Here is a 14,826-nt window from a genome sequence, read left to right as displayed (position 1 = left end):
TCCATCATCGAAATAAGTATGAGTACGAAGGGTTCAATACTCATAATATATAGTAGCCTACTCTCTCTCTCTCTCTCTCTCTCTCTCCTCTTCTCATATATATATATATATATTATATATATATTAGAGTTGAGCTGGAATACTATCCGTAGCAAACGGGCTCCGTGCCACCCATTTGTTTTCGATGATGGAGTTTTCAAATCGACGATCGGCACTATTGAACATGATCTATATCACTTGAAGTATCTAGAAATCAAATTTCAAATCTTTTCGACATCATTTACCTAATGATCAAAGGGTTTCAAATTAGTAATTTTAATGATTGATATGAGGGGTTTTCTCGTTAACGGTGTAAAGCTATCCAAATCAATTGAATTTTGGTTAGAAAATTTTTAAACTATTGAACAAGATCTATACTCTCGATCATAATTACAAAATTTCTATCATCACTTTTTAGGAAGGATATTCATTTTCAGCCATTCATTTTTACGCCCACTTGATGGACAAGAAAACAATATCGGAAAAGTATGAAATTTGATTTCTAGATATTTCAAGTGGTATAGATCATTTTCAACAGTACCGATCGTCGATTTGGAGGCTCCATCATCGAAAACAAATGGGTGACAACGGAGTCCGTTTGCTACCGATAGTATTCCAGCTCAACTATATATATATATATATATATATATATATATATATTTATATATTTTTTATTTATTTATTTATTTATTTATTTAAGCGGAGAAATATAATTTTGTAACATTATCCGAAGATATTATTTTTGGATGACGTGGGCGGCGCAGGCAGGCCTGTTTTCGGTTGAGTGGGGCCCACAGTGCTCTGCACCAAACGCGGTGCTGACTGCTGAAGCTCCAACCGGTGACGTCACGCGCTAGGCATTCGCTGGTTGGGAATTTTTCCCGCGTTGTGAGGTGGAAAGCAAACGACGATGGAGAGAGAGTGTGTGTATGACGTGTACACGTAAGAGGTTGAAGCTGCTACGAAGCCGAGTTGTCTCTACACGTTCCAACGTGAAAAACATGTACAAACTACAGTACATTTTTAAAATACAAGTATTTAAATCTAATTTTATGCTATAACTGCTGATACTTTTTAAGATATCTATTTGATATTAAAAAGTGTTGTTTTTATTTTACTGTCTAATTTTAAAGTATCTTTGACTTAAGAAAATGTCATGTTCAATTATAAAGTATTTTACCAAACTGATGCAAAAAATTACTTAGTTCTCAATCGTAAAACTTGAATTTTTAAAGTTCAATTTTCCCCGAAAATTTTTTTAAAAAAGTATTTAAAGTTAGAATATCAATTTCAAATTATGCTATGCAAGTTAAAACAAGAGAATTGATATAAAAAAAAAAAAGTATAGTTTTTGTGTGGCCAAATCGAATTGATGAAATCTAATCAAATTCAAAGAACTTGATATGTTCCATTTAAAATTCTATCGTTTAGTAGCAATATCAGTCACAATAAGCTGATATTTTATTTTCTCGATCATTGTCAGAGAATGGTGTTCACATGGTTTCAAACCTAATTCCAAACTAAATCAAACTAAATAAGACAATTTGGTTCAGTTTATGTGGTTTTCGCAGCCAAATATTTTTAATTGTTCGGTCCATATTCAATTTTCTATATTTATATTTTATCATAACTCAGTTTCTATTCTTACGAGGTGAATCGACATGTAAGGGAAACAATATTTTGAGGAACGTACTAACTATACAACTAAACCTAACCGAATTAATACACTTTGGTTTGATTCAATATTGCAAATAAGTTGGCCTAGTTTAATTAGTTCTGAATGTTTTTAACCTAAAAATTTAACCTCTATTTCAAAAGTTTTAAAAAGCTAAATCAAACCAAATCAAAATATACCCTTGAGGAAGATCGTGTGTTTAGTGTTAGGAAAGAGTGTAGGATCATGTTCGTTTTCATTGATCTGAAAAGTTGAACTCTTGATTTAGGAAGAAAAGTCATACATGAAGATACTTATCTCCAAATCATGTGAACTTCTATTCACATTGTACTAATTAAGTTTTTGATTGTTGTGGAATAGAGGACAGTGTGGAATTCCTACAACTTATAAATTTCTTGTTTTCATACCGTTTGTGAGGACGAAAGAGAAATTCTGTTATGTTACACTTGCATCGCATCATCAATAATTAGTTAATCGCACTTAAAAAATATATTAAAAATATTTTTTTAACAATCATGATGGGATAGATGTAGTCAAAATAAAATGGGAAAGCTTCAAAAACCCCCCTTGTGGTTTCAATTTTTTTCACTTTAGTATCCTGTGGTTTAAAATGTATCAAGTTAGTACCCTGTGGTTTCTCACTTTATCACTTTAGTATTATGTGGTTTAAAGTGTATCAAATTAGTACCCTGTGATTTTGCACTTTATCACTTTAGTACCCTGTGGTTTTAATTTTGTATCAAGTTAGTACCCTGTGGTTTTTTAAATCACAGGATACTAAAGTGATAAAGTGTGAAACCACAGGGTACTAAAGTGATAAAGTGCAAAACCACATGGTACTAACTTGATACACTTTAAATCACAGGATGCTAAAGTGATAAAGTGAGAAATCACAAGGTACTAACTTGATATATTTTAAACCATAGAGTACTAAAATAAAAAAGTGTGAAACCATAAAGGGGATTTTTGAAATTTTTTCAAATAAATATTCTGGTTGACTGTGAATGTCACTTTGGTAATATAACTGATCCGTTTTAGACATTTTGGAGATGGAAAGTGAGAGAGAATGACAGAGGTGGAGCGCCCACCAATTGTGGAAGAGTACCAAAGAAGTGACGTCACGCACACCTCGGGAGGCCGCGTCATGCATCAATTTGCATTATCGTCTTGGATTCCAGCGTTTGGAGGAAATTAATTGGACGCAGGAGGTTCCCACTCTCCTCAGAAAAAATCTAGAATGAACCAAGTATATTGTCGACATAATATTTTCAATCAATAAAATTATTTTTATTTTATTATTATTAATATAATAAAAATATTTTTATTGTAATTTTTTTAAAATAGAAAAATATGATTGACTTATTATTACATAATGATATGGTGCAAGCATGATACAATAAACTCCCCCCTCCCCTCCTCCAGTTTTTTTTGGCACGTGGCTACTTTCCGGCCTTTATAGGCATGCAAAACCAAGAGAGTGCGAACGAATTAATTTTTATCAATTTTTTATTAAACTATAATATTTTTATAAATATTTATTTTTATTTTTTTGAATTTTTAAAATTTATATTTTGTTACCTTAAAATTCTAGATATATTTTGAGAGAGTAACAATATTAATAAAAAGAGTGAAACTATCAAATTATTTTTACTTATTTTATATAAAAAAATAAATTTTTATTATTTTTAGAAATATTTTTAATATAAATTATAAGAAAAATAGACAAAATAGTAATAAAACTCTGACAAAATAGCGGCTAAATATATCGACTTGTTTTTCAATATTTTTTAATCACTTACTGTCTTATTCAGAAAGAATAGAACTAGAAGCAAATTCTTAACAAATTTTTACTGAGTCGGGAAATATTAAAAAAAAGGAATGAATTTCTCTCTTCTCGTTCTATCTTTTTATCAAATTATTGCAGTTTTTGTGCCAACCATTTTTTTTCTATATTTTGTCCCCTCGTAATTAGCATCCCATAATTCAGAACAGATCAGAATGGAAGCTCTACTAACCCCAATTAATCTGCATTTCTACTTGCGTCGAGATAACCGCCCTTGCTAATGTATTGTCCCCCCTCCCATTTTATATTATATAATGATTGGATCTTAATTATTTATACAAATTCTGAATTTTTTTCGACTATGTCCAATTTTAGATAATATAGTATCAGAATTAAATGTCTATTTGTTTTTGTGAATCTTAAGATTGAATTCGTGACGTTACGAAAGTCATAAGCATTAATGTTTGTGTCGGGCTCGATATCAAGAGATCACTTGAACTCGTATTCACAAATGTATGGAGATCACCTTTCGATTTCGGTGGGATGGAAAGTGTAGTTGAGTACGTAAACATATAAATTCCTCTCTCTTCGACTTTTAGCTTCCAAACAATTGTTAAATATTCTATGAGAGACTCATATTTCAAAATGTTTTAAATTATTTTATATTTATCACACATCTAAGCAGAAATGTTGAAACAAATTTTAGTACTAAAGGCCTCTTTATATATATATGCATCAACATATATCGGGTCCTCATGTGAAGTATGTACTAGCAAATTATTTTATAAAAGGTAAGTACTTATCATTTGTTTGCTTGTTTTATATAATTATTTGGTTACCACATTTTTAACTTGTTTCAAATTACGATCAGGACATACACATTTTTTTATTTAAAAGCATTAGTTTGTGTGTGCGTTTTTCGCCTAACCCAAATTCGGCATATCATTTGCGGCTAAAAGGGCTTATTTTACTCAGCCTCCAAGTTATTTGTTTAGAAACTTTGCCTTTTAGATGGATAACATTATTCTTTTGGTAACTGATCGTTCTTAACACAAGTGGCAAAAAGATTTGATGGTTGGTGCCTGAGACCCAAGTTCGAATTCTAGTTGATTCACATTTCTAGTTAAGTTTATTTCTAAATGAAATAAATAAAATGAGTAGCGTGCTACCTATCTCTCTCTCTCAAAAAAAAAAAAAAAAAAAAAAAAAAAAAAAAAAAAAAAAAAAAACATTATCCTTATGGTTGCCAAGAAATAATAACTATATAGAAATTAATAACTATAAATAATTGCAAATTATCTGATGTTATTATGATATTTTAAGTTGGGAAAACCATTTAGGCCTAATTTAATAATTTGGTGGCTAAAAATATCATGTACTATGAAAGATTTAAACAATCAGAAAGCAACTTATTCTTCTTTTGTACTATAAAACTTTATGTTGCAATCGTCATCCGAGATACAACATAATTTTTAAACATTGCATATGAAAGGACTGAAAGCGTGTTTATAATTTTTAAATTTTTTATAGTATAAAAATAAGAGAGGGATTAATATCATACTAATTCTAGAATTTCTCATCCAAGAATTAAAAACTTGATAACAAAAAGAATTTTTTACTATCAATAATATTCCAGCCTAACTCATAAACATAATATTTTTAGCCACCACATTATTAAACTAGGCCTTAAAAATATCATTCTTTGCTTTTTGCAACTACTATATCTTAACTAGTTGTTCACCTGCACACTTTGTGCAGCATCAACTATATTCCATTCTATTTTGTAGATTATAATAAAATTATTAGACTAATTTGTAGAAAATTCTCCGGTCAATATCCGTTTTTTCACTTTTCATCGTTCATTTAAAAACCTATACTTTACTCATTTAAAAAATAAAAAAAATTTAACTTTGACCCCCACCGTCATTATTCAGTTTTAGGGTTCCGTTTATATCCTATATTTTATATCCAAAATATCTCTGAAATCCTTCTCCTTTCTCATCCTCGGCCCCGCCGCCTCGCCCTCCACAGCGTCGCCTCGCCCTCACCCACCTCTCTGTCTATGCCCACAGCATGCCCTAGCCCGCCTCCGCCGCCTCACCCTCGCCCTCGCCCTCCTCTCCATCCACATCCACCACGAAGAAGATGAGAGACAGTTTGGTCATTTTGTCACAGCATACTTCCCTGTGAATATTTTTTATTTTTAAGCTAATAAAGTATAAATTTTTGAATAACATGGGAAGTGAAAAATTGAATATTAACAAGAAGTTTTCTGTAATTTAGCCAAATTAATATTTATTTCTATAGAAAAAATTTATTTTGAAATTAATGGAATCGATAATAAAAAAATAAAAATGAAATCATAGGTATTAAATTAATACACTTTAAACCATCAGTTACTAAAATGAGAAAGTGTTAAACCATAAAAATAATATTTAAAATCTTTCCTAATTATTTTGATAAGAGATTTATCTACAAATAATTATAATTTGACGATGCTAGATAAAAATCTGATGCTTGATTCTATATTGACAATAAAATTCACTTGGTACATAATTTCATAAAACAATTCAATCAAATCTCGGCCACGTGACACTACCTAATTTTTTAAGTGGTATTTAGTTTGCCTCGGTGGCTTATACTTATAAGGTGATCATAAATACTGAAAAAGACATTCTCCTTCTCTCCGCTTAAATAAAAAATGGATTGATCGATTTAAGCGGTCTACAAAATATGTCATTTATTATATAAACATAAATAAAATATTTTTTTACTATATCATTTTTAGTTTTTTTTTTATGCAAGTCCAAAATGAGCCAGGGATGTGTCGAACAATTATTTAAAAATTATATTAAAACGGTTGCTTCAACTATAAAACAGTTCAATTTAATTTTTTAAATAGCATAAGACAGGAAATTATTTTGAATCATTCGAACCAATGGTTCAACCATCAAACTGGTGAACTTGCTTAATTTTAATCAAATCAGCTGAATTTTTCTGATCAAATTATATGAAAATCTAATAATTTAATCAATTTAGTTAATTTTTTTCTATTAGCACATATTAGCCACTGTAAAACTTAAAAATTTATATTTTCTTAATTTGGTTGAGAAATCCGGTAATACTAGAATAATATTATTTTATTATATAATAAAAGAAAAATAATAATTAAATATTATAACGTCATGTGATGCCACTAGTTTAATGCAATATGCAAATGGATCTGAATTGGTGGAGAATCTATCTCAATCCATGCCAAATGAGGCGGTAAGTAGGAACTAAAAATTTAAAAAATTATAATCCGTCCTAAATTTGTTATGATCCGCCAAGTAAATGAATTGCTCTGCCTCTATGAGCCAAAATTTATTAAAAATTCGGTTCACAATCCGTCTCGAATGGAGTGGTAAATGAAGGCCAAAAGTATAATTAAAATTAACTCTTTTCCAATTTGCTCAAACCAGACAATAAAAGAGCGGGAGCTGGTCAACTCTTTCCGCCTCGGATCCTCTCTTTTGCATTCCTAATTGAACCGAGAATCCTTAATCTAATAATATTTTTAGATTAGTATTCAATCCGAGTTTTAAAATATGCAAATCCAACATAATAATAATAATAATAATAATAATAATGAAAGGGTAAATTTTAAATACCATCCTAATGGTTTCGCACTTTTTCACTTTAATACCATATAGTTTAAAGTGTATCAATTTAGTATCCTATAATTTTATTTTTTTCTTTTCGTCATCTTTTTTGTTAATTTTTTATTAAATTATATATAAAAAATTTTAAATACGTAGAAGGAATGATAAAAAAAAAAAATAAAATTATAAAGTATAAAAATAATATTATATCATAGAGTGCTAAAATAAAAAAAATGAAACAACATAGATAATATTTGAAGTTGCGTCGTAAAGAAACGAGTGCGTTGCATGTGGGTAGGTTTGGTTTTGTAATTTTAAGTGGAGCGTGGAAAGGAGCGGAAGACGCCGCACCGAATAATAATTAAAAAAAAAAAAAGGGCTACTGCGACGACTTGGTCAACGCATAGGCCGGTCAACGCTACGCTGACCACGTCCCATTTTGCGCAACGTGGGGAGTTTCGGGAAGAGCTTCGAAAAACAATTATATGATCTCACGCCCACGTCAGCCACGAAACAACCCGTTCCCATTTGTGTGGGCCCCACGCGATGAAGTTTGACTTGTCAACCACGCAGTAGGTGAGGGACTTACTTGTCAATCATTATTTAATTAGATTCACTTTTCATTTTGATAATAATCAACTGATTATTTTATTTATTTTCACATTTTACTTACGACAAGATTTAAATCGTGATCTTATTTTATTGGGTAAATTGCACATTTTGTAAGGACTCGGCTTATTAGCAATAAAAAGTTATTAGATCCAAACTATCGATTCAAAATACTTAAGTCCAAATATTATTAGTAAAATTTATGATCTCTCATATTTTCAATCGTAATCTCATTTTTATTCGATGTTGAATTATTGAAGTGTCACCAATTTTTTTTCTGTTTGGATCCTGACGTCCTCTCGGTTCAATCACATACATAGTCCAAAATTATTGAGCAATGTGAGATCAATCTTACACTTACGATTGGTAAATCGGCTCTAATACCAAATAAAATAATCCGATCTTGACTTGAAATGTTTAAGCTCAGTTACTATTACTAGTTGGATTGTTTACTATATTTAGTATCATAGTGGTTCACTTGTCGAAAGAGTGAGGTAGGTCTCGTGTCGTCTAGTGATCTCAGGTTATATATGTGATTGGGCTTATAAGAATATCAAGGCCTAAGCGGAAAGTCTGTGACTCTTCAATAGCCTAACAACAGATGAAAATAGTTTTGCAATTAGAAATATAAGATATTATGAAATTTAGTAATAATAATGAGATTTAAGTATTTTGGACTTTTGGTTTAGATCCAATGGGTCATTATTGTCAACAGATCAGATCGTTACTCGTTTAGTCCTCAAACTATGAAACATGTGACCCTTTAGCTTTCAAAATAACTTTTAGAATTATTGTAATTACAAGTTCCACAATCCAATCACACTACTACATCACATATTAGTAATATATTAATATTTACTAAATTAAATTCAGAGTTCGAGCCAAAAATTATAGCAAATTAAAATTTAAAAACCAAACTATCACCAGCCTTCTAGTTCGAGGACCAAATGTGAAATTTATCCTTATTTATTGGCGGTAATATTTACTATTATCAGAATAAAAAAGATTCAAAATATGCCTAGACATAATGTATGTGTTTTGATAATAATAAATATTATTTTGATAAAATAAATTACCTATTTCATATTCCAGCGTAATTTATTTGTACGTTTTAAACCGGAGACGAGTGATCACAAGTGTTACCATGTAAAGATTTATAAAATTTGTAATTGGATGCTTTATGGATCCGATTAGATGTGACATCCCAATAATCCCACATCGGATGGGAATGGGATTGTCATTGGGTTTATAAGAGACTTAGACACTAGTAATAATAACTGGGCTTAAGCATTTTGAGCCGGTTGTTTGGCCCAACGAGTTATTATTGCTAGTGGGCTGGGTCGTTACATTTGGTATCAGAGCCGGTTCACCAGCTGGACATGTGTGGTGAGTCTCGGCTCAGCCAGGGTCTGGATGACGGGCTAGCGAGAAGAGTCTCATATCGCCTGGTTATCTTGGGCTGTGTTCCCACATCGGATAGACTTAGATACTAGTAATAATAACTGGGCTTAAGCATTTTGAGCCGGTTGTTTGGCCCAACGAGGCTTAAGCATTTTGAGCCGGTTGTTTGGCCCAACGAGTTATTATTACTAGTGGGCTGGATCGTTACATTAGAGCTTTTTGGATCCGATTAGAGCTATACATAATCACGCGTCACGTGTTGGGCCCCATGAGGAGACTTTACGCCAACCACACAATGGAGATATTAATTAAACCATTTTGTAGAAAAAAGCTAATCAACATACATTGATTAAGAGTTTGACATGAAAATGCATTTCATCAATTTTGTCCTTCCATACTATTTAGTCATTTTCAATAATAGAGTTTTGTTTAGTCATTTTCGATAATAGAGTTTTAGCGTCGACGATTCAAATAGTCAAATATAATTTAAAATATTTGAATTTTTTTAAAACTAAATTTTATATTTTCTGAGAATCATTTGGTCCCAGTACAATAAACTATTGCAAAAATTAATTGTGAAAATTAAATTATCTTAAAGAGGAGTAGGATAGAATTATTTGATTCAAGATTAATAGTACTATTAGTTTCTTTCGCAGCTTAATTTAGTGTCGATGATCCAAATTATCAGACATGATTTAAAATATTTAAAGTTTTAGAAACTGAATTTCATACTTTTTGAGAATCATTTGGTAGTGCATCAAAAGGCAGTGAAAATTAAATTATCTTAAAAAAAGTAAGATAGGATTATTCAATTCAAGATCAATGGTATTCACTTGGTTGAAAGAGTTCAAAAAAATTTCTAGCAAAAATTTAACTAATTTGGACTATTATATATATATTATATACCGTTAAATGAATAAACGCCACATAGCAGCCGTTAACCGTTGCCAATTATGATTTTTTTTTAATCTTTAAACAAACAACATTAAAAATTATGAAATTTTATTTCTAAAACCTTCAAATGCTCGAGAACATGTATGATCAAAAGATATAGATTGGGAGCCAAGTTGCAGCAAATAAAACTGTAATTAGTTATATGTTCGATAAAATCTTAGATGAGATAAAAGATAGTTAAGTAATTTTAAATGATAACAGTAATATAATAAAAAAAAAAACTCTATTTTAATTAGCTCTTGATGTGGTTGATGAGCTATAGATTTTGGAGAAAGAGTTACATAAAGTATATAAAATATTTTGTGTAGTTAATTATCAAATACATGGCAAAGTGTCTAGCTCAAGTGAAGAGAGTAGTAACATAAATTAAAAAAATAAAAGAGTCAATTTTTGCCTTTGATCATTTGCATGATAATTCAAGATCCATTCTACTATTCATGTCATTATTTATTATTTTTTAGTTTAATTAACAACTAGGGAGCCAAATTTTATTTATTACTTAGGGTTTCGAGTTCGACGTTAACGGTCCTTAAACTCTCAAAAGAGTTTAACTTTACTTCTATCGATTTAATGACTCACTGCTTTTTTATCGTATATTTCAGTACTACTATCCACTGAGTTACAATTTTTTTTCTATGTAAAAATAGGAGATCACCGAAATGAAAGCGTAATATGCATTAAAAAGAAAAATGATGTACTCATGATACACGGATATATTGATGACTAACATACAAAGAGATAAGAATTTTAAATTAACATCAAAATGAAAGTTTAGGAAGTAAAGTGAAATCTTATTGATAGTTCAAAATTTCAAATATTGAAATCAAAAGTTTGAGATCAAAAATTAAAGTTGACATTAAGTTCAAGAACTAGTAGTACAAGTAATTCTTCATTTTATTAATGTGCCTTTAACGCGTTCAACGAGTCAATGTATAACGCGTTGTATATTTTAGTGAGCAACAAATTAAAATCATAGTCCCCACACTCTCTATCACCGACGCAAATATGCGTCACATGAATTCAAAATCATAGACTTATTTACTAGTGGCCAAAAGAAGATGCTCTCCAAAGCGAACAGTTTTTTAAAACTTTTAGATAAAATGTACAAAGTATTTTTGTAAATAGATTTTTAAACTTTTAATTTTAGCGATTAATTACATTCCTAATTTTATTAAATAGTCTAGTAACCCACTGTTGTTCTGAACGCATATGTCTTGCATACGTTTTTGTATATATAACTTCAAATTATAAAAAAATTTTGTTGTCTTTTTTATTTTTTAATTTTAGTTATGATACTTATGCATGAAACTTGAAGAACAGGATGATCCTCAATTAATTACTTCGCACGTATGTTAGAATAGAAGAAAAAAATTATTTGTGTTTTAAAGATTTATAAGAATATACATATGCCACGCAGGTGGTTAAAGCAGCTGTATATTAACAATTTTAATAAAAAAAAATATATTGAACTGTCTGATAAACTGTAGGAGTTCTAATTATCAAATTTGAAAGTTCTGACGTTTATTTTGCAAAAATACGAAAGTTTAAGATGTTTTTGCACATCTTCGCCCTTTTTTCCTTTTTTAAATTTTAGACGGTGTGCGTTTTTTTAAAATAATGTTCGAAGAAATGGTAATTTGTCTGGAAAAAAAATATTTTTTTATCTTTTTGGTTCTCAGAAGATGTATTTTTTTTTTAAAAAAAAAAAAACTCAGAGTCCATGAAAAAGTTTCCTTTTCCTTTTCTAAATCTTTTATCCAAAAATAATAATTATGAACAAAAAAATACTTTTTAATAAAAAAAATTTTCTGAAAATAGTTTTTTAAAATTTTCAGAGGCTCTACCATATGCAGTGACGGATCCAAAGTCGACGTTGGCTTCATTAAAACGCCGACTTTGGCCTGGGCTTGTGGTGGGCCCCACCATCTTAAATGTCTCCCAAAATTTCATTGATGTATATGGATTTGATCATCTCTTTTGTATTTTTCTGAGATAAATTACATCTATTAAATTAGAGAAATTAATGCGATACGTCGCTCTCGTTTGTTTTGTGTACCTGTGTCCATTAAATTTCACTGTTTGAATTGTACCAAGTAAACAGTGTTTTTTTTTAGGGGTTGTGGCTGAGTTTGAAGTTAAATTAATATCTACATTTGTTTGATAGATAAAAATATTTACATAGTTTCAAAATTTTTCAAAAATGAGTCATTATTTCAAATTTTACAGATTCAATCCGAATTTTTAATAAATCGGTCAAAATAACCTTATTTATTTTTTTTCTTTTTTAAAAAACTGATCGAATCTGTAAAATTCAAATAGTGGCCTAATTTTGTAAAATCTCAAAATTGGTGAATTTTTATGCAAATTGTCCTTTGTTTGATTGGTAATTTTTTTTATTTTTGAACTATAAAATTAAATTCGTTTAATATGTGGAGCTTCGAACTGAAGCGAAAATTGGAAATAAGGTTACACATTTCAAAAGTAGAGAGTGGATTGGGAGGTTTTTGTTTCTCCCTTCAGTAGAAAAATTCTCGAGCATTTTAATTGATTTATCTGCGGAGTGATGCATGATCTTCAATACATATTTTGGTCGCCAGAAAAAAAAAGAAAAAAGAAAAAAGAAAAAAGAAAAATTCTATCAAATAATGACTGAAACAATTAAGTGTAGATCGAGTTACTAATAGGATAAAAAAGTTTTATTTATTTATGATCCATACTGATTGTCTCATTAATTTAGATGAGCAAAAGTAAGGTGTTTATATAGCAATTCTTAAGCAAAATGATTATTGTTTGTATTTTACTCTTTCTAGTTATTTTTTTAAAAAAAATTTTAAGTTAGATGTGTTAGATTTTATTGAATTTTTGTTTTGTGATTTAAAACTTATTAGGCCTCTTGGTCGGCCCAATACTTAATTAGCCTTATCTGGGAGCCAAACTAAAATTTTCATATATGAGATTTAGTCCCACATTGAAAACTAAAGGTGTGTTGTTGTAATTTATATTACTTTATTTTCAAGCTAGTTTCTTGGGAGAAAATGAGAGATATACTCTCGACTAAATATACGCACGGCACGAGCCGTGCGTGGCCGGGCGGACGGCGGCGCGCGCGGTACATACATCCGGTTTCCTTTATTTTATTTTATTTTTTTTTTGGTTTAATCTTTATCTTAATTCTAATCCTAATGCATATCCCGTATAATCTTAGGCTTATATTGTTTTATACGGAATTGGCGCGTTGAAACAAGATTCTTGCCTTAGTTATATATATTGGAGGAAGTTGCATAAGTTCCTAAGAGCAAAACCCTATCCTATACCTCGCCTTCTTCTATTTTCTCGTCATTGATCTTTTGCGCTAATTTTCGCTGAGCTTTCTTATATTTTGCTGGATCTGAAGCTTGTTGGGTTCGTCTTACGCCACCTTGAAAACATGCCGACGGGGTGGAACGTGGTCGTTGTATCGCTAGAAGTAATTACCGGAAAGCCTCGCACGTGGAGAGACAATTTCGCTTTTAAAATAATGCTCTGTACGTCTCGATCCACAGGCCTTTTTTAATCCATTTATTTACAGTATTTATTATTCAATTTTTTGTCAAAATTTTTTCTAAAACTGATATTAAACTTTTGAATTGTTATTAAAGAATAATTTAATAAAAGATCAAAAAAAATTTCCAACAAGATGTTATTCAGATTAAAATATATAAAGACCCTAGAAATGAACAACTAAAATTTACAACAAAGTAAGGGCTAAGAAATCTGTGGGTGAGCATTTGAAGCACTATGGGGAGATCAATATATTATATAGTGCAAGTAGGAAATTAATTAATGGGAAAAGTACATTACATGTATCTCACAATGTTTGTTGCACTTTTAAACCAACATAGAGTGCCACTTAATTTGATCCATTATATCATTGAGGGTACAATCAACACCACCATTAATTAGTTTTACACTTTTTTACTTTTTTTTTCCTTTTGTTTGTAGTGAGAAAAGGATACTCTTTAGGCCATTTTAAATGCGTCCACTCTCTTAAAAGTAGTTGGGAAAGAATTTATGGTATGAATTAAAGGACAAAACTAAGCTTTTTGTAACTTTAGCAAATTTCGCTTTAATTATGTACATAGCACCTTCAACAAAAGAAACAAAAAAAAAAAAAATAGTAATAATGATCAAAAAAGAGAAAGTAAGAGTTATCAATTCAATATGGGCTAAATTATACTTTTGGTCCTCAAATTATCAGTTGTCTGACACTTGGATGCTCATACTGTAATTTATTATAATTTCTAGTTCGAATCTCTTGAATTATTACTATTAAATTTCACAATCGATTAGTTAATTAAATGTTAATGTATCGTAAATATGATAATGTATCATTATTGTGATTGATGTTGGAACAATAATTACAAGATCATAACACTTCTAAATTAATCAGTGACATATTAGTATTTAGTTAATCAAATTAAGTTATGAAACTTCGATTGTAAAAACCTACAAAGTTTGAGATATAAACGATAACAAATAAAAAATAATAATAATAAATAAGAAGAACCAAAGTATCACGCGCCTATATTGTTTGAGCATCAAAAGTATAATTTAGCCATCAACATATCTCCTATATTATTAATTGTTTCGAAAAAGATACCTTAAACTGTTTGGAAATTGACATGGTCACAAAAAAAAAAGTATCTTGTGAGGTTTGAAATTATTAGTTTGAGATTGTTTAAACT

The sequence above is a fragment of the Ananas comosus genome, linkage group 11 (assembly GCF_001540865.1).
Source record: "Ananas comosus cultivar F153 linkage group 11, ASM154086v1, whole genome shotgun sequence".
Taxonomy (NCBI): Eukaryota; Viridiplantae; Streptophyta; class Magnoliopsida; order Poales; family Bromeliaceae; genus Ananas; species Ananas comosus.
Note: the sequence above shows the minus strand (reverse complement) of the source record.